Source organism: Pelodiscus sinensis, chromosome 3, assembly GCF_052426305.1.
Source record: "Pelodiscus sinensis isolate ZL-2025 chromosome 3, ASM5242630v1, whole genome shotgun sequence".
Taxonomy (NCBI): Eukaryota; Metazoa; Chordata; order Testudines; family Trionychidae; genus Pelodiscus; species Pelodiscus sinensis.
The window spans coordinates 31,944,355-31,964,543 of NC_143054.1; the positions used below are offsets into that span (position 1 = coordinate 31,944,355).

The window sequence follows — 20,189 nt, forward strand, 5'->3', positions numbered from 1 at the left end:
CACTAGACCAGGCGGGCGCCTGCCTCTTGCGGACCTGGGCAGGCTCCTGGGAGCCGCCAGCCTGGTTCCGGGAAGAGGCGGAGGGCTGGGTGGCAGCGGGTGGCCAGCTCGAGCCGTGCGAGGTGCAGAGTCTGCTGGCTGGGTGCTGGCAGGCTTGCACCTGGCACGGGCACCGTAGCCAGCCCGTGCCCCTTTAAGGGCTCCGGGGCCGGGAGTGGGGCAGAAGAGTTTCCCTGGTGGTGCCCAGAGTGGCCACCAGGGAAAGCTGCGGAGGGCTAGCCTCCCACTAGTTCGAATTAAGTGGCTACACAGCCCTTAATTCAAACTAGTTAATTCGAACTAGGCGTTAGTCCTCGTAGAATGAGGTTTACCTAGTTCGAATTAAGCACATCGCTAGTTCGAATTAAGTTCGAACTAGCAGTTTGCATGTGTAGCGCCTATCAAAGTTAATTCGAACTAACGTCTGTTAGTTCGAATTAACTTTGTAGTGTAGACAAACCCTTACAGAGGAGGCAGGTATTCTAAGTAGACAGGGTCTAGAAACAGAATCCTCAGCAGGTTTTAATGCTCAATCTACTTATTGATATGGAGCATGCTAAGCAGAGAGATAGTCTGCATGTGCTTACTCATGACTCATCTTTAGCAGTTTTCCAGCAAGGAAGCTAAAAGTTCAGCTGTGTTGCCATTAATTTCAGGTCTGATGAGACTTACTCTAGCATTAGGAGGAAAATATTTTTAGGGGAGTTTAAGTCTCATGCCCATAATCTTAAACATAAGAACGGCCATACTGGGTCAGACCAAAGGTCCATCCAGCCCAGTATTCTGTCTGTCGACAGTGGGCAATGCCAGATAACACAGAAGGAGTGAACACAACAGGTAATTATCATGTGATCCCTCTCCTGTCATCCATTTCCAGACAAACAGAGGCTAAGGACACCATTCCTACCCATCCGGGCTAATAGCCTGTCTAATAACCTGTCTGTTAATCTATGTAGAGTGTGCGTCCTTTGGATCACCTCCAGTGCACCGCGGTCACACTTTCAAAAAAAAGTGTTTACTAGAACCATCTTGATCAAGCTGGATCATTTTTACATATCGTGCATGTCCACTATATGCTATGGGGACATTGCATTGTTGCTGTGGATGGCAAGGGGACTGGTATTATAAAGTAACTCTTAAAAGGTTTAATTACATGATCCAACTCACTTCTGAAGTCTGAATGACAGGAATCGAATTCCCACAAAAATCAGAAACACTGTTATGCAGAAATGAAGTTGTGTTGTGCTGCAGATTGCCATAGTTAAAGCATATTCTTGAATTAGCTTATCTGGAATGAATTCACATCCTACAGGAATTCAGGAATTTCTCTTGTAAAATGAAAGGATTTTGTTAAAAGAACTTTTCCAATGTAAAGCCCCATCATGCTTGTTTGGGTCATCATCATCTGATTTTAAAGTGTGTTTTGATTTGAGATCAAGAAACTGTCTCTGCCAGATTTAGCCATTTGATTTGCTACACAAAAATTAAGTACCCAAACTTAAAGCACTAAGTACCATTGTGCATCTTCCCATTAGGGATGTTAAGTTACGATTAATTAGTTAATCAAATAGTATATGGAATTTCCACTGATTACTTGACAAGGGGCGGCACAGGATACCCCAACTGTGGCTCTGCAGTTTAAATGTAGTAGTAGCAAGGCAGACAGGCAGCAGCCCGGCTCCTACTACAGGTTGGACCTCCCTTGTACAGCACCCTGGGGACCTGATCTGTCCCAAATGAGGGAATTTGCTGGATCAGGAGAGGTTCCCCGCCAGAAGCTTTATACAATGCTCCCCCTCCCTGCGACTGGCTCCGCTCCAGACTCACTGTCACTGGGTTCCAGCCTGAAGGGCTTGGACTTGGGCTCTGGCCTGCTGGGGCTCCCTGGGGACAGCATTCCCCAGCCACTGTGGCCTTGCTTCTCCCCTGCTCGACCAGGAATCTCTGGGAATGGGGCGAATCAGCTGTCCCATGTATGCTGTGCTCCGCTGGGGACCCCGGGACAGGGCTTGCCGGCTGCCCTGCTTTTGCCACTAGCTGTCCCACTACTGCCCCACCCAGCCAGGACTCCCTGGGGATGGGGCTCCCAGCCAGTTCGCACTCCTCAGTTTCGGGGCTCTCTGACCCAGCAACATCCACGGTCCTGCCAGACCAGAGAGTCTAGGATTTCAGCAGTTCAACCTGTACATTTAAATTGCAGAGCTGCGGGAGGGTTAGCTCCTGGGAGCAGTGCAAGCCAGGACCAAGCAGTCCTGGCTCATGCTGGCTTCTGGATCGCTGCGGCCCTGCATTTTAAATGTAGTAAGAGCCCCAGTGGGGCTAGCTCCCAAGACTGGCACGAGCAAGGACTGAACAGTCCCAGCTCGAGCTGGCTCGGGGACAGCTGAAGCTCTGCCTACTCTACTTCCCCTCCCCTGCACTGTGGAGATGCTGCTGGGGGGAACTGGCTTTTAAGCCAACTCCCCCCGGCACCAGCTCCTGCTCTCCCACCCCCAGCATCTGACACAGAGGCAGCAAAGGGGAAGAAGCAAATAGTCGACTACTCCCTTACATCCCTACTTCCCATACCACCCCACATGCATGGAAGAAGCTGCCCATAAAGTTCCATAAAGCCACTGTATTATCCTCCTTTAAACATCATCTTAAAGCCTACTGTGCTACAATGCACAAGGAACACTTGACAATTAAGCCAATATACTCTGGCTGCTTATTACACTGTTCATGACTGTCACTATTCACAAGTTCTCTCCCATGCACCTCCACCACATTCCCCAATCTTTTTCTCATATCCATCTACTGCCTCTGGTCTTGGGCTTAGACTGTAAGCTCATCTGGACAGGGATGGCCTTCCAGTTATATGTTTGTACAGCAGCTGGCACAAATGGTCCCCAGCCTCTTGGCACTACTGCAATATAAATAATATTATAGTATAGTGAAACCAATTTTAACAATAACACTGGAAATTTTATTTTCTATCACACAGACTGCTCCTATCTTAATTATTATGTAAGGGAAGATCACTAAAACATTACTGATTTAAACAATTTTGAGTCCCAGATTTTATTTATTTTGTAGGACATAAATAAATATGAGTCACCATGCCACTCAGCATTGCCTGACTGAAAGAATCAAACAATATAAAGTAGCTCTATAAAAACGTTAATGGAGAATGTTATTATTCAAAGCCTCTATTCAAAAGAGGCTTCTTAAGATATTGTACATGTTAAAGAGACTGTTAACAGGAATCTTTCCAAGTTTGATTTCCCAAATCAAATCCTAAACCATGGAATCCTGCCTTGTCTTCAACTTTTTGGAAGATCACGTATGAGGCCATCCTCTGGAGCCCGATCCCAGTCATGTGGCAAAACAAAATCAGCTCCTATTTAAAGAATATCCACTGTATTGAGAAAAACTTTTCTGGTAAACTCTAATTATTGCTCTCTACTATTTACTTTATTGACCACCATTTTCTTAATATAAACATGGCAGTGAAACTGTAGTCATGCTGGTCTGACTTACCATCTGAAAGTTGAAATTAGAATCTGGTTTTCAAGAGCATTTACTCTAGAGTTTGTACATTAAACAATCCAAATTACATTTTGCTACTTAAATTAGCATTTGTAGGTTGGTTTGGGTCATTTCTAGCAAAAGACTGAATCTGACTGCTTTTTCCTGGCGGATTTTATTCCACCTAGCAATCTAGGAGACTATTAATAGTAACTGAATTTGAAATACTGCTATTTAGGGCTATGAAGAGAATCTATACCATGTTTACCACAAAGTATAATTTATTTCTGAAATGATCCCAGAACTCCACTTGTCTGTCCCACCCAGAAGAGGAGGAAATAGGTATTCACATTAGAAGCCTTCCAAGTACTATGGTAGAAAACATGTCTCCTTTAGTATTTACATATCTGGAAAATTCTGACAAAGAACTGTGATTTTCCCAGACTGTAATGAAACAAAAGCACTGGAGAGGAAACATCTCACTGCAAAATGTTCCCCAATTTCTTCTTTGCTATCCCCAAAGAAAAACCAGAACAGATCAACAGAATCCTGTCATCAGCTCATAGAGAATGAGAAAAAAAAATTGGGCCTGAGTGAACAGACTGAGTAGTCACGGGCTTCTTCCCTGAAGAGGGTGAGGAAATTTAAAGGCAAAGAGGTTCAAATTCTTTAACTACATTAAAACAGGGAGGGAGGGACAGAGTGGTTACTGATTTTCCAGAAGTGGAGTAAACAGCAGAGTTCCCCATTAGGAAGGAGGAGGAGCAGTCATGAGGCGAAGGACCTGCTAGTGCCCAGGACAGTGATGAAGGAGCAGCAGTGGCAAGAGCATTAAAGCACTGGAATGATGTGCTACAGGGATTGACTTACTGTATGTGGAAGAAATCCAGAATGTGGGAGGAGGAAGGGCCCAGAATTTCTAGGGATAGGGAGACCTTAGGATTTATTAATTAAAGAGAGAGGAGAGGCTATTCTTATCTATATAGGCTGTTATACTGAACTTATCAACACAGAATCTATAGGCATAGATGCTCATATTTCATTTTGATAAACTGTGGTTTTAAATTGAGCTCAAATATTACCCTGGGCAACAGGCTCAAAGTATGTGACCCCCCCCCAAAAAAAAACGATAATGAGCAGGGCTTGACAAACCGCTGAATCTACTCGCCCGTGGTGAGTAGATTTCAGCCGGTTGCTCCGTGCGCCCCATTCACCGGAGCTTCAGACACGTGCAGTGCTGGTCTGGCACATGCGCAGTGTGGGGCTGGCGAATAGCTCTCGCCAAGGTTTGTCAAGCCTGATAATGAGAACAATGAAGTGTTATATTAAATTCGTAGTGCCCCTTCAAAATACTAGCGTTCTCTAATTTAATGTTTGGGCTGAAGTGATATAAAACAGTTAATTGGGATCAGGTAGGGGTGTCAACGAGTAGTCGACTAGATGATTAACTGAAGACCAACTGAGAAGCCTAAGTTTTTGTCAACTTCTTGCATTACTCCCCCCACCTCTGTATCAGAGGCAGCAGCGGTGGGAGGCAGGGAGGCTGCTATGAAACAGCCACTGTCTATGGGGGTTTGAGCTCCCCACAGACAGAAGCTGCTCCACATCTGCCTGACAAAGTTGGAGCCAACCAATATGTATTTAGGTACTCTGGGGTTTAGCCAGTTTGTCAGTATTATTGATCAAAAGCTTATAAATATTGTTTAGCTATAGTAAATGGTGTTACTGGCACCTTCCAGCATTGTATTAAACAACAGTAAGACTACACATCTGTCACGTGGTTTGTTCTCTCATCCTCTCTTCAGGAGAGCTGTGAACGCAGTGGAATTTTTTGTTTTGGCAGGATCATGTTTGGAGAGCTTTTTTAAAAAATATGCATGCTGCTCTGTATTTACATTGAAGTCGGCAGGGTCAAGATACATGCCTTGTATTTGTTACAGAAGGTCATTAGGTTTGAGATGTTTCATAATTCCAGGGCTGTTCATTCCACACTGTGACCATCCTACACTGTAAACTCAGTCCTCCATACTGCTGACCTTTATCCTTTTGGTAGAACGTTCCACTAGGTCTAATAGAACAGAGTTTATAAACCACTGTTTCCCCCCCAGAGCTTTAAACAATATTTCAGATATCAGGTGCCCAAGGCCAAAAAGTGCCTTAACAATAAGGACTTAGACCTTAAACTTGACCATTTATTAATTTGTAAGTAACAGTTAAAGTGGCCTCCTGATGAGAACATGGTGAAAGAGGCTGCAAGAGAAGAGCTAAGCACCTCAGGACTCATTCGGTGTAAAGATGCAGAACAGTTCCTAGGGGTGACTCCGGTGCTGGAGGGAAAGCCACACTCCCCAATGCTTTCCGTGAATTTGGGATGAGACAGGATAGATGAAAATCCAGAATTAATGAGGGAGGGAGAGAGGGGAAAGGAGCCCAATACTGATGCATCACCTGGGGATGAGAAGAGAATCCAGGATGTAGTACCTGGGGGTGTGCGAATGTGAGGAGGGCATCAGAACCAATTTTGCTTGGGAGAGAGAAGAACTGATTTAATGATGGAGAAGATCAAATGTGGTAAATTACATGAGCGTGGCTCGTAAACTTAATCCTCAAGCTAGAAGTTGGAGAGGAAGATTCATAAGACATGCTGAAATAAGATAGAGAACCATATTTGTAGCACTGGAATTTTGTAACTAATAAGTCAGTTATAATATATGTATGTTATAGCAAAGGTTTGGATTAAACTTAAATCCAAGATGTAGGCCTCACACAGGGCCAGGCAGCTTTGTTGTCTTAGCTCCAGCTCTGTTTGATGTTAGTGAAGGGTTGGAATATTGTAATACATAGTGATGTCAGTGTTAGATAAGGCCTTATAGTAGATAGAAAGAAGTTTAAATGTTGAAAGATGTTGTAACTTTGTTAAAGTGACTTAGAAGTACCCCTTTGTTCCAGGCTGCAATTCTGTAAATATAGTGGTTTATGTGAATATGAGAGAGAGAATTTTTTAGGATAGGTAAGCGTGAAGGCCACTGCCTGCTCAATGGTCGGGGGGATGCTGAAGACTCAGAAGCACCAAATAATTATCAACTATGTGAAAGAACTCAGAAGATGCAGACTACCTGGGCAGACTGACGAACCCTGAAGCTAGAGGCAAGCGCCCCTTGATACGGAACCAATCACAACTTTTGCTGGAAAGACAACACCTTCGAGAGGTCGTCAGCATACTGATATCAGATGACTGTGAGAACAACTTCTTCCCAATAAGCATATGTCATAGGAAGACTGAAATGACTTTGTGATACTGAATGACTAACTATGGCCTGACAAAGCAAAATGCATAGACTTGCATGGAAGGAAAATCCTATAAAAGACGAGGTGTCTTGTATGGTTCTTCAGGTTCTGTCCTGCTAAGACCAAGAGGGGCATCAGTCTACATTGACATAAACCCAGCTCCGACCTGACCTATCTGGCCAATAATTATTTCATCGGCCGGGGTGGAGGTGGGGGTGGGAGTGTTGGGGTAGGGCTGTCCGCGCACACGCACTACTTTGTTATATTGTCAATAAATGCGGCATATTTCCTTATCCCCTGAAAAAGAATCCATGTGCTTCTTTTAAGCATAATATATTCATGGTGACAATCCATTTCAGAGAGCAGAGTGTGTACAGAATCTCCACACATATGAACACACAAGGACAAGAACTATATTTCTTCTATAAACACATCCTGATGCGGCAGCACGTAAGGAGACCAATCAATGGAGGGATTGGTAAGCATGTGGGAGCATCTAACCCATGGGTTTCCAAACTGGAGGGCATGAAGAAATTCCAGGAGGGTGCAAGGCAACCCAGCATCCTCCCCCCCCCCCCCCTCCATCAAGTTTTGCTGCCCTGTTCAGTTCCTTTTTTTGCTCAACAAGTTTTGCTGCTATTGGGGGGGGGAGGGGGAGCATGAGGGTTTTTCAAAAATCAAAAAGAGGGGCGTGATGCCAAAAAGTTTGGGAACCACTGATCAAACCCTTCTCTGTCCTCATCAAAAGTCACGCATCAGGTGCACAATAGCTTCCCTGGGAGAGCTCTAGGTTGGATATTAGGAAAAACTATTTCACTAGGAGGGTGGTGAAGCACTGGAATGGGTTACTTAGAGAGGTGGTGGAATCTCCATCCCTAGAGGTTTTTAAGTCTCAGCTTGACAAATCCCTGGCTGTGTTGATTTAGTTGGGATTGGTCCTGCCTTCGGCAGGGGGCTGGACTTGATGACCTCCTGAGGTCTCTTCCAGCTCTATGATCTTTTATCCCCATTTCTGACACTGCCCCCATTCCAGTACTAGGCTGTTGCTCTTTCTGCTCCCCAAAGGGAGAAGCTTGTGCCAACAATGGTCACTGTGCCTCTACACTCCCTCTTCCCACAGGAAGAAAGAGGCGAAAAAAGTGGTTTTTACAACAGCTCTCCTGGTAATTTTTCAGAGTTCCCTCATAATGGAATAGAAATGCCCCCTCACACAGACCCTGGACCACACTATTCAGATACATACATGACACCCTCTCGCAAATCAGGCATTTACCTGGCCTGAATGAATATTGATTTAAACATTTATTTACAAAAAAAAAAAAAAAAGTAAACTGATAGCCTTATGATTATGAGAAAAGCTTACTATGAACAAACAGTAAACCGATGCTCTTTCTCCTTTGTTTGCAAACAGACTGGAACAAAAAACCCAACAATACAATCTATTCCTATTCATTTCAATGAGATGTTAATTTTTAGTAAAAGGAAGTAAATTTCAGAGGTAGAAATTTAAATTTAAGTGCACTGTTGTATATCAAATGCATGGTCTACACGACAGAGTTAGGTCCCCAGAAGGCAGCTGACATAATGACATCAAATACATTAGAGGAAGCAAAACTGTAAGTGCCCTACTACACTGAAAAGAACTCCAGTTCCATGGGAGATATAGGGTTTATGTAGTGGAGCGGAGTGCCTGTGTAACACTGCATTTCTTACTTTGGCTGTTGGCGGTCTTATCCCTAGCTTAGCTGTTGGTTGTCTCTGCTCCAAGTGGAACTGGATTGCTTACCAAATGTGGGCTGCCACCTAGGTTCCTAACTCCTGCTAGGAGCAGAGCAATCAACAGGACTCTGGGCATGAATCTCCCTGCTCTCCCTGCTGCAGGTAAGAAGCCTTACGTGGCTGCCAGGCTCCAGGCAAAGAATTGCATAGAGTTGAGAACCCTGTTGCTCAACCCCCAACACTTCCTCTCTTTTGCTGGGAGAAACACTACTGGTGAGGATACACAACACTACCAAAAGAGGGAGGATAACAGTTGATCTGTCAGTCTATAACTCTGACGGAGTGTATCTTTGAAGTTCTATTGTATATATAGTAATTTAACTGACTTCCAAGGTTTCATTCATAGTTGATGGCTTTATTTTCCATAATAGACTCACTTTTTGGGAACAAGAAGAGTGATATTAACATCTAAGTACGTCTACACTGTGTGGCTATTTCAGGATACCAGAAGTGTCCTGAAATAGCTACCCTGTGTCTTAACAAGCTGCCCATTACTTCAAAAATATTTCAAAATCACGGGCACGCTATTTTGGCATCCCTGTAGCCCTTGTTCCATGCTATTTCAAAACAGAAATGAAATAAGACATGCAATTTGCATAGCGCAAATTGCATATCTTATTTTGATTTTAGGTTACTGTGTAGATGCACTCTAAATGTCATATTACTAGAGTGGAGGGTTCTTGTTTTTTGCAGGCACCCAGATGGGGAAACTAGATGCCAATATCTACCTTCTTTCCATCCAATTATTGTTTAATGCTTTGCATATTAAAGATTGAACTATGCATGCTACATTTCAATCTAGTATGTGTATCTCTCAAGATAACCCTCTGATCATCTATGTACCATATTTTCTTTCTATTGAAGCCCTTGATGATGTATCCTAGATCAGCATTTCCCAAACTATGGGCCGCGGCCCGGTACCGGGCCGCAGGAAAACAATACTGGGCCTCAGCATGGCTGCCAGGGTGTTCCGGGCTCCCGGGCTGCCCGTGCAGCGCCGGGTTCCCCAAGCCCTCGGCTAGGCTGGGCAGATGCAGCCGTATGTTTCAGGCTCCCGGCAGAGGCATAGTGAGGGTTACCAGGTGAGCTCTTATTGCTGGCTGTGGAGGGGGGAGGGAGGCTTGGATATGGGCCGCTGGGAAGCAGGGTCAGGGCAGTGGAGCTGCCTGGGGGAGATAGGAAAGGGAACCAGCCAGCAGAAGCGGGGCTGGCTGGGGGGACGGGAGCAGTGACGCTGGCTGGTGGAGATCACAGGGCTGGCTGGGGAACCGGCCGATGGAAGCAGGGCTTGCCAGGAGAGATCAGGAGAGAATCTGCAGGTGGGGACAGCAGGGCTGGCCCAGGCCGGGGCAGGGGGGTAAAGGGGGGAGAGAATCAGCCAGCAGGGAGCGGGACAGTTCAGGGCGCACGCAGATCCTGAATAAAAATGTAAAAGCAGTGCCTTTTAAATATCCCCACTGCTGACAGTGAGGTTTAAAGGCACTACAATGTGTCAGAATGGATAGAACCTGGTGCATTCACCATCCGGAATGAGAATATGGATAAAAAATTCCAAAGATGGTGTCAGCTTTCTGAAAATAAATGAGCCCCTTTTCAATACACGATGTGGTTATGCAGAGTTTTATTGGATTACAGTTCATTTTTCCCATACATATTCCCTTAACTTGCTGGTAAGAATGTTGTGGGTGGCCGTATCAAAAACTCTGCTAAAGCTGGCCCTGGGGGCTTTGGGAGGACCAAAAACAACATATCTGCATATTCGTCATTTGCTTCATGAATATCCTTCATTTGATTCATATTTAAATCCCCCGCGGATTTGCAATTCCGACTCGTTTCATTAGCATCCCTTTTCCGGAAAGGGATGCCAATGTAGACGTAGCCCTAGTGTTGACCTCAGTGAATTTACCTCATGGTTTAACTAGAGTCTTGCCTTCACTAAACTGTTATGTCTGGAAAGCTCATGTACTTTGTTACACTAAGAAAAAAGTATTTGATAGAAGAATTCTTCCAGCGACCAAGCTACCTCTTCTCAAAGGGGTGGATTTATAACAGTGACAGAAAATCCCTCTATTGCTGCAGCGAATATCGATAATGCAGTGCTACAGCTCTAGTGCAACTTTAGTCAACAAACATATTTGCTGCAAATCAGATCCCTAATTTAAACTTAATTCTCCTTACTGGCTATCCAGCTCATCTTATACATACAATTAGTGATATCAATGTGTAGTCAAATACATGATTAACCGATAAACCCAGGCTTACTGATTAATCTTATTGATTACATGCACTCCTCCCCGCTCTTGCTTACTCTGTAGCAGAGGCAGTGGAGGTGGAAGCCGGTGTCCATGGTTAGATGGCTCTTATGCCGGTTCCCCACGAGCCCCGGATCCACAGAGCCGCCTGCTCCCACCCCACCTCCATGCTGCTGGCTCTGACAGAGAGGCTGCAGCACAGAGGGTGACAGACAGGAGCTAGTATATGTGGGAAGCTGGCTTTCAAGCCAATTCCCTACATGTATTGGCTCACGTGAGCAGGTCTTCCCCTCTCCCTGCTGCTGCCTCTCTATCAAAGGCAGAAGCACAGGAGAGGGGCTGGCAGGAGCTGATATGCGCAAGGAGCCAGTTTTTAAGCCGGCTCGCCTCGTGTACTGGTTCCACTGAGATGAATCCCCTCCCCCCACATTGCTGCCTCCCACAAAGGCAGCAATGTGGAGGGGGGCAGAAGAGGCTGCCATGGAGCAGCCCATCCATGGAGGGCCCAGGCTCACCAGACAGAGGGTGATCCACGGGAAACAAGTGCAGTTCCTGCCTGTGGGGAGCTCGGGCTGCCCATAGACAGGGGCTGCTGCTGCCCCACACTGCTGCCTCAGTATCAGAGGCAGCAGTGAGGGATAGCAGGGGGCTCCCTGGCTGCCAGCCTCACCCCCAGAGACTATAGAATAGTTGTGAAACTGATAATATTTGACGCTGTTACACCGCTATTAAAATGAATCATTATCCAAAATCCTTAGTTTAAATTGGCTAGCTAACATTGTAATTTTCATGGGAAATGTCACAAACTGATTTTCTTTTGGTTGTGTGTTAAATGTCTTGTTTAACAAAAAACAGTAAAAACAAAAATGAAAAGTTTGTTTTCCATTCCAAACTTCCATTTCATTGTTTAATTTTTTTCCTCCATCTCTTTTTTATTCTCCTCCTCTTCTGATGGGAGTAAGAGAAATGGAAAAAACAAGAATATTTTCAAAATTGAAATGTTTTCATTGTCATTACAATATTGCTTTTCAGTAATGAAATTTTCTAAGAACTCTGCAAACAAACAATATTTTACAGTTTATCTGAAAGAGCAGTTTCCTCACTAAAACTCCCAACTTGTTGCGTAAAACCCACATACTTCATAAGAAGAACGAATTGTTACAACTTTTTGATTGTGGAAAATAACTTTACATTGCTTAGATACAGCAAAATAGAACAGGATTTCACTCTATGGGGCTAAGTCAATAACAGAATTAAAAGGGGAAGAAATATATGTTTTGAGCCCCTAGAATTATCAGAGAGCTGCCACTCTAACTATTATAGCAAAACCATACATGCAAACAACGCATTTTTAAATACTGTTGCTAGAAGATATGTGAACACAGAGATGACACAGACAGCAGAGTTGGAAGGAGCTAATTACAGGGCTGGGGGAGATGAAGAACCCAAAAATGGGATCTATTTTCTGCAAACAGGGATGTATTTAGTTGACTAATTTTTTAATTTTAAACTTAATTACGAGGTGATCTTTTAACAAACAACAAATGTTGATAAATAGTACATTTCATTATTTATTCGAGAAGGCAATAAAAGTCTTAGGCTGCACTGACAACCATTTGCAACTTGAAGCTTTTAGCTGACTGGGTACACAACTGTTGTGTAATATATCAACAGCAGAATCTTCAAAATATGTACATATGTGTGTCTATCATTAAAAGGAAATTAACTTTACCAACCTCCCTAATTTCTTATGTGAGTACACATTAGAGCTACTTGAAGATAAGGATGCATTTATTGTACAACATTTTTAAACTGTGCAGACATGTATAGTCAGGGAGGCTTTTCTGAAGATGCAAAAACCATAAGCTAAAACAATGCACTTTAAACATCAACATGTAATTGTATTTTTCAGCTAGCCAAATTACAACAAGCAAATCCAAATCCCCCTCACATACTTTGGACTATACTTTGGAAAATACATTTGGTAATCATCATCTGCTCATTTTGGTTGAGGAGATAGACCCTTTAATTTTAAAAACACCTTAATTCAAAATCCATCAGATTTTTTTTCTCTAATGTAATCTGATCTATATATTTTTGAATGTTTATAAAAGTTTAACTCACCAGCATTTTCAAACAGTCACTACTGTAAACCCCATAATTAAAAACCTTCTTCTAGCTCCCAACTGCATAACATTCTTATAAAAGAACAGTTTCATTGATTAGAAACTGAGTTTGTCTGAGCACAGGCCAAATGTTTTCAAGACAGATAATGCAATCTTGTCTTTGTCAGTCACGGGGATCCTTTGAGAAAGAGCCAACCAGTCCAGGAATTTGGATCAACAGAGTATAAAAGGCTAGAAAATAAGGGTCAGGCTTTATTTATATTGCCAGTATAAAAGTGGAACTAGAAGTTCCCTGTGGTCAATGAGCCCTTAAATTGCAATGTTGTGGCATTGCTGCTCTCAGCAAAATGATCTAAACTTCACACCATTAACCCTTTTTTCCATGTCTTCACTTTTTAAGTGCAGGACATATTACTATCTATGGAAAGGGCAAAAGCCCGCTCACAAAGTATATTTTTGGGCGATGCAACATGCTTATAAATCGTGGAAGGGGGCGGGGGGAAGATACCTCTTACTTGGCATATTGTAGCGCCAGGACTCGTGACTCCAAAATAGAATCTCCATACAAAACTACAGTAAACTGAAACAAACGTTTCACTCATTTATCAACACAACTGCTGCAGCCTTTGCTCAGTACTGAGTAAGGTTAATGTATCCTGAGCATTTTACTGAATAAAAGGGAGCACAGAGTATAGATAAGAGTGTTAATTAAAGTGCAGAGCAATTGCCAGCAGCTCGTTTCCCATACAAACTACTTGCCATTTTCATAGTCAGCCAACAGCATTATTTTTAAAGATACGTCATAGGATTGGTTGCTTAATTTTACAGTGCGTGTTTGCATTCAGTTTGAGAAGATAGTTTTCATATGTAAACTGCAACCATAAAAATCATTCCTTGGTGGTGGTGGCTCTTGCAAATCTGTCTTTGCAGTAAATTAATATCCAGACAAACAAAAAAGTTGGGTTTCCTTAATTTAATGACATGATTTGTGAAACAAGATGGCCATCTAAAAGTACTTTAATCGGTTATTTAATAATTTAATTTTGGAATTCATTCTAAAGATGACTGACTGTTCTGCATCCAGAACACGTTCATCTAACTGGAAGTTTCCTCCTCCGCAGCCCTCAGTACAGAGATATAGAACATTTAATTGCTTTTTCCATTACAACCCCCAAAAAACAAAACAAATAAAACCCACTAGATGTAGAGAGTGAGTATGGCTTCATTTTCCCTCCTATACCTAAACTGTGTTCAGAAGCATGTTTTACAAGCTCACATGTATGCACAGAACACAAGGGAAAGTAAAATTGAGCAGCATCATATTGCGATGGATGGGTGGGGTATTACCCTTTTCTAGACATCCCAGCATTCAGTTAGTTAAAAGTTTCCTGTAAAGGGTTAAACCCAGAATAGTGGGTATCCATTAAGTGTTGGTAGGGAGCCAGGAGAGCTAATGGAAAAAGAATGAGAGATTTTTGAAAGGAAACAAATTTTCCCTGTTTCAGTCTCCTTTGTGTGAGTAGAAAGGAGCTGGAAAGAGAAATGGACTGAGCAGGAATAAGGCATGGAATTCCCAGCAAGATCTACGTCTAAGAAAAGGAAACCTAAATTTTGGAACAAGAGAAGTAAGTAGAACAGGGAATGTTTAGACAGACATGATCAGGTTATTCTCTCTCTGCTTTTTTCTCTGTGCTGCTTTAAAAACCTCCCCGTACACTGTAACTGAATCCCAGAGAAGCAATTCTGTACTTTAATTACTTTTGCAGTTTTTTTAGTTGCTCTAGCACCTAGCAACCTGGTATGCTTTACCAAATATATCTTCTTTGTTTTGATAATAAAAATCTCTTTTTCTAAAACTATAATCTGATTCCTGTGTCCTAGAAGGCAGGAAGTTCTGTGTCTGTGTACCTAAAACTGAAGGTTAGCTATTGAGCAATTATAGTTTGTTTTCAAACACACTCTTAATGGAGGATTAGAAGTCTTGGATTACCCTACAGGGAGAAGTTTCCAAGTGCATCTTCCAGGCTTTCAAGAGGTTTTTGCATCTGGGTGGATGGCCTCATTCTACCCAAGGTCAGGGAACCTGTGACCCTGGCGAGTTTTTTTTAAAGCAGAAGCTTTCAGTGGCTAGGTATTGTAAGATCTCTTGCAGATCCCCACCTTCTGCACTCCAAGTGCCAGAGTGGGGAACAACCTTGATGGGTAAACAATTTAGTCTATAGATCTGCTCCTATGCAAATCAAAGGTAAAATTCCAGTTGATTTGAATGGGAGCTCATTTTAATTGACCAAGAACATTTTTGAAAATTCCATCCACCCTCTGCCTCTCTAAATCCTTGCTCAGTATCTCCCAGCATTGCCTGAAAAAGTTTACTCTGACAGCAAGTGAAACAACAGCAAAGTTACAGCTGTCTTATGCTTTTTATCAGATCAGAAATGGACCTTTTACATTTCAAAAATATCTTTAAGGCAAGGACAACAATTTAACAAGTACAAAAAAGTTTAAAGATTGTTTAATGGATTAATGAACTTTAATCTCTCAAATTAGGTGAACCTGGGCTTGTGCATATTGGGAGTAGAGAAACACACTACTGCCATAATGTGATATACCAGAGGATAGAATTAGTAGTTTTTCCTCGAATGTAACAATTGTTAGCGCTCCCCACATTCTCATGGGTGCAAATGGAAAAAAAAAGCCTTTTAAAAATTCCAGGAAAAGGACCGATGGCACTTAGAACAGGTTTTACTTTATTTTGAGCAATAGCGAAGCACTTAGCGACAAATGATTTTTCCCCTTAGCCTGTGACACACCTAGCACTAAGAAATCGTAATGAACAGTGGTTTTCCTGTCTTTGTTTTTCCCTTCCAAAGAATCAATATTTGAACATGCTTAATATAATTAAATCAGCCCTTGACATTTTCTTGCTTGAATAGATTTTGAAAATGCTTCTGATTTTGTCATTCCTCTCCCTGACTGCTGTAGAGTTGAACTAGTATCAGCGGCGTTGCAAGGATTCCAATCATGGAACATGCAGAACATCCATCTCAGGTTTATTAAGAGCCCAACACTAAATAGAAAACTGATTTTCTTGTGTAACCTCCAAGGAGATTACCTAGATTCCTGGGTCTCCGTCCGCTGGCAGTTCAGGGAAAGGCACACTGTCCCTGGTAGGGAGGGGGAGCCGAGGCAAACTCAGAGTCTGCCTGGCAACCAATAGGGTACATCTACACTTGCTCCCCAGTTCGAGCTAGGGATGCAAATGTAGCCGACTGAAATTGCGAATGAAGTGGGGATTTAAATATCCCGCACTTCATTAGCTCAACAGCGGATTCGAACCAGGAAGTACGCTCCGGTACGCATTAGTTTGAATCAAACCCCTTGGTTTGCACTAACGTGTCCCGGAGCACACTTCCTGGTTTGAATCCGCTGTTGAGCGGAATAATGCGTGGGCGAGATTATGCTAATGAAGCGCAGGATATTTAAATCCCCGCTTCATTTGCAATTTCAGTCGGCTACATTTGCATCCCTAGCTCGAACCGGGGAGCAAGTGTAGACATACCCATAGGGAGTGAGATGCCCCTCCCAAGGGGTTCAGGAAAGGGAAGAAGCCAATTTTTGGGGGGGTTGAGTCTGGAGCCAGCCAGGGCAAGGGTAGGACTGGCTTTGTGGGGAGATGGTAAGCCCCAGGACTGCATGCAGGGTTCCCCCTGAGAACTGGCCTCTAGGGACCCAAAAACAACATCTCTCAGCTGGGCTTTTCCTTTCTCCTGATTTCCAGTTTGTAGAGTTTACTGGGAAACTTCCCCAGCCAGGCTGAGTTAGCCTTCCAGCTCCCTAGATGAGACCAGTCACCACATGGTCAGCTCTGCTTTGTCTGCTAGTTCAGGGCTGCTGCCTGCGTGTCTGGACGCTGGGCTAGGAAACTACAGTTTGCCCTGTTTGCGTTCAAGAACGCCTTTTTTCCAAAAGAGATCTTTCCAAAAAAAGGTGTTCTTCCTCGTAACATGAGGTTTACCGCTGTTGAAAACCCCCCTGCATTCTTTCGATTTAATTTCAAAAGAACGTGACAGCAGTCTAGACATATCCTAAGTGTACCTCCTGAAACCTGTTTTGACCATAAAGATAAATGTTAGAAAAAAAAAACAAAAGCAAAAATTTACTCAGTCACCAAAAGATCTATACCTATCGAACTCAGCTAAAACACATAGTAATATGTGGCATAAATATGAATAAGGCAATATAATCACTTGATGCTATCGATATTACTACTACCGGACAAGTGCATCATGCACAAATAAACCAAGCAATTCCCTAACATTCAGGAGAGCATATGGACTTAAATGTTAGCTATAGATCACTCCATCTGCAAAAAATACAGATGCATAGTCTCAAATTACTTTTCTTCCACAAGTCCACTCTCCCATCTCACTAATTAATTTTTAAATGTTATTGCCGTTCTGTCAATATGAAACACTCTCACTCCTCTTTAAACAGATCCAAAGTGGAATTAGCTGAATCCAGACAGAGACATCCAGCCTTCTTTGGCTGGAAGAAAGGGTCAGCCCAACACAGGAACTCAAAGGAGGCAATACAAAGAAATTCAGAGGAAGGGAGAAAAGAAGAGATACGAAATGATCCTCTTACTTCTCTGCCCTTCAAAACTGCAACCAATAGCAGCTTTGCCTGTAAGAGAAACGGCACTACACAAGAGTTTGCCTCTTCCTCTTCCTTACTAAATGACAGGAAATGGGTCAACGTGACACAATGACCACAAGCCAAGACAAAGGCAAAGAAAGCAGCTCTATGCTGGTTTGGAGGCTAATACTGAGGCAGCATACAAAGAGACTAAGCAAAAACAATACTTTATGGGTGACAAGAGCCACCCTGGAGAATCCATATGCTATTAGCAACTATAAGAAGAAATATCAAGCAATAAAATAATGTTTAAACAGAAGTTAGCCTAAATCAAAAGATAGTGAACACCAACCTGAAATGTTAAGCTTCATTCAAATCTTCAACTATTTGAGGAGTTAATGGAAATGCTACATGACTAGGGAAAATATTTAGCACCAACTGACAATTTGCTAAGAAGATCACGCTCTTGAAACTTACATGTCTTCTGAGGCTTTGTCATAACTCAATTTTAGTTAGACATTTAAATGTACACTACAGTTACACTGCTTTGCTGATTCCTAAGAAACTAGTCTTCCAATGAGTTGGTTTTAAATAGAATGTCATATTGAAACTAAAGACGGAGACTCAAAGTTGGGTTATTATTGAGCTAAAAGAGAACATGCAAGAACAAAAGGAACTAGAAGTTTTCTTTGACTATTAAGAGCTTAGAAAATTTTACTGAAACTTGAAAGGAGGATTCTCAGCCATTTAAACCTGTGCAAGGAGATGTCACATGCATGTTTTGGTTTGGTATAGAGTCTTACTCCCCTCTTGCACAGGTTTAAGTGATTTAATAAGGTGCACGGCAGTGGAGATCCAAGTCCATAAAAAGGGAAGAAGAGATAGCTATACCTAATACTTTAATAGCAGCAAGATAGTAAGTAATAGCAAAATTATTTGGGCCAGATTTTGGTTGCTCTTGACAGGTCAAAAGACAGACAGCAATGAGCACCTCCCTGGAGCACCAGCATGGGAGCACCCAGAAACCCGTTCTCCCCATGTCAAAAAAAGATAGATCCACAGCATCTCCACTAGTATTATACAGCAAAAGGAGTACAGACGGTTGGGACACTAGTCATGATGACCCTTCCACATTACTGATTGTCCAGTGCAACACATGCCACTCTCTCAAGGGAGAAGAAATTTTTACATGTCTTCATTAGTGTAATAACTCAGTGCCTTACAGTTTTTAATGCATTTATCCTCACAACAGGCCAGTGATCTAGGGAAGTATTATTATCCCCAATTTACAGATGGGGAAAATGAAATCACTCAAGTCTTTATGCACCTCCTCAAGGTCACACAGGTAGCCTGTGGCAAAGTATGGAAATGAACCCAGATGTTTCAAGAGATAAGTGAACATCCTACCCCACCTGGCCACCTTTCCTCTCCTGTGTTTGTCCAGTATGTCAACACCCACAGGGGCAGTCTCACTCTCTCTGCCTCCCAAAGACAGAACGCACCCAGTCACTGCCTCCCCATGGCTGGTACAACCATAAATTAGGTTAAGAATCTGTCACACAAGTGTCATTAGTAAAAGTTAGGAACAGATCATGAGAAACAAAAATTCACAGAAGCCTTTGTGACTTGTCACTGATTTTTACTAAAAATACATGGGGGTAGAGGAGAAGACACAGAGAGCATTGCTAGGAGTTTGTTACTGCTCCAGCCTTGCCAATGTTCCCGCAACAGAGGCTGACCACTGCTGCTCCAGCCCTGCCACAGAAGTCATGGAGATCCCCAAAGTCATGGAATCTGTCATTTCCATGACAGAATTGTATCCTTGACCATAACCTAATATTTCAAGTTAGAATATGGAAGAAAGACTACTCCTGGGATTTCTGGGCATCTTAGGAGGAGATATTAACAAATGTTTGGGAGATCAGAGAACAGGAACAAACATGGTAAGCAAGTTGGAGAGACTGATTTACAAGGAAAGGTTAAGAGCAGTTAAATACAAATCACTTGCCCTCCCTCTAATTAAACAAGATATCCATTATGGCATTCCTCAGATTTGTGCTATGCCTTCCATTCCTCATCTATACCCATTAAGTCAGCTGGATAACGGAGGTTAAGTTAGAATAAGATATGGCCCTACATCAGCAATCCAAACAAATCCAAAAAAGGTCAGGGGGCTCGTCTACACTGGCCCCTTTTCCGGAAGGGGCATGTTAATTTCACCTATCGTAGTAGGGAAATCCGCGGGGGATTTAAATATCCCCCGCGGCATTTAAATAAAAATGTCCGCCGCTTTTTTCCGGCTTTTAAAAAAAGCCGGAAAAGAGCGTCTACACTGGCCCCGATCCTCCGGAAAAAGCGCCCTTTTCCGGAGGCTCTTATTCCTACTTCAAAGTACTTTGAAGTACTTTGAAGTAGGAATAAGAGCCTCCGGAAAAGGGCGCTTTTTCCGGAGGATCGGGGCCAGTGTAGACGCTCTTTTCCGGCTTTTTTAAAAGCCGGAAAAAAGCGGCGGACATTTTTCCGGAGGCTCTTATTCCTACTTCAAAGTACTTCAAAGTACTTT

The 20,189-nt window shown here is 42.9% G+C and overlaps 1 protein-coding gene across 6 annotated transcripts in view; it reads right to left on the reverse strand.

The window, feature by feature from the left end:
- The window catches only part of RNF144A (ring finger protein 144A), a 114,957-nt gene that overhangs the window by 85,585 nt on the left and 9,183 nt on the right, over positions 1 to 20,189 (reverse strand). The window contains exon 1 of one of the 6 annotated variants that reach the window (XM_075923533.2): positions 12,990 to 14,476. The exons of the other annotated variants lie outside the window; for them this stretch is intronic. The gene's annotated coding sequence lies outside the window, so the exon portion shown is untranslated. Of the gene's footprint in view, positions 1 to 12,989; positions 14,477 to 20,189 lie in introns of those variants that run through there. 6 annotated transcript variants of the gene reach the window in all.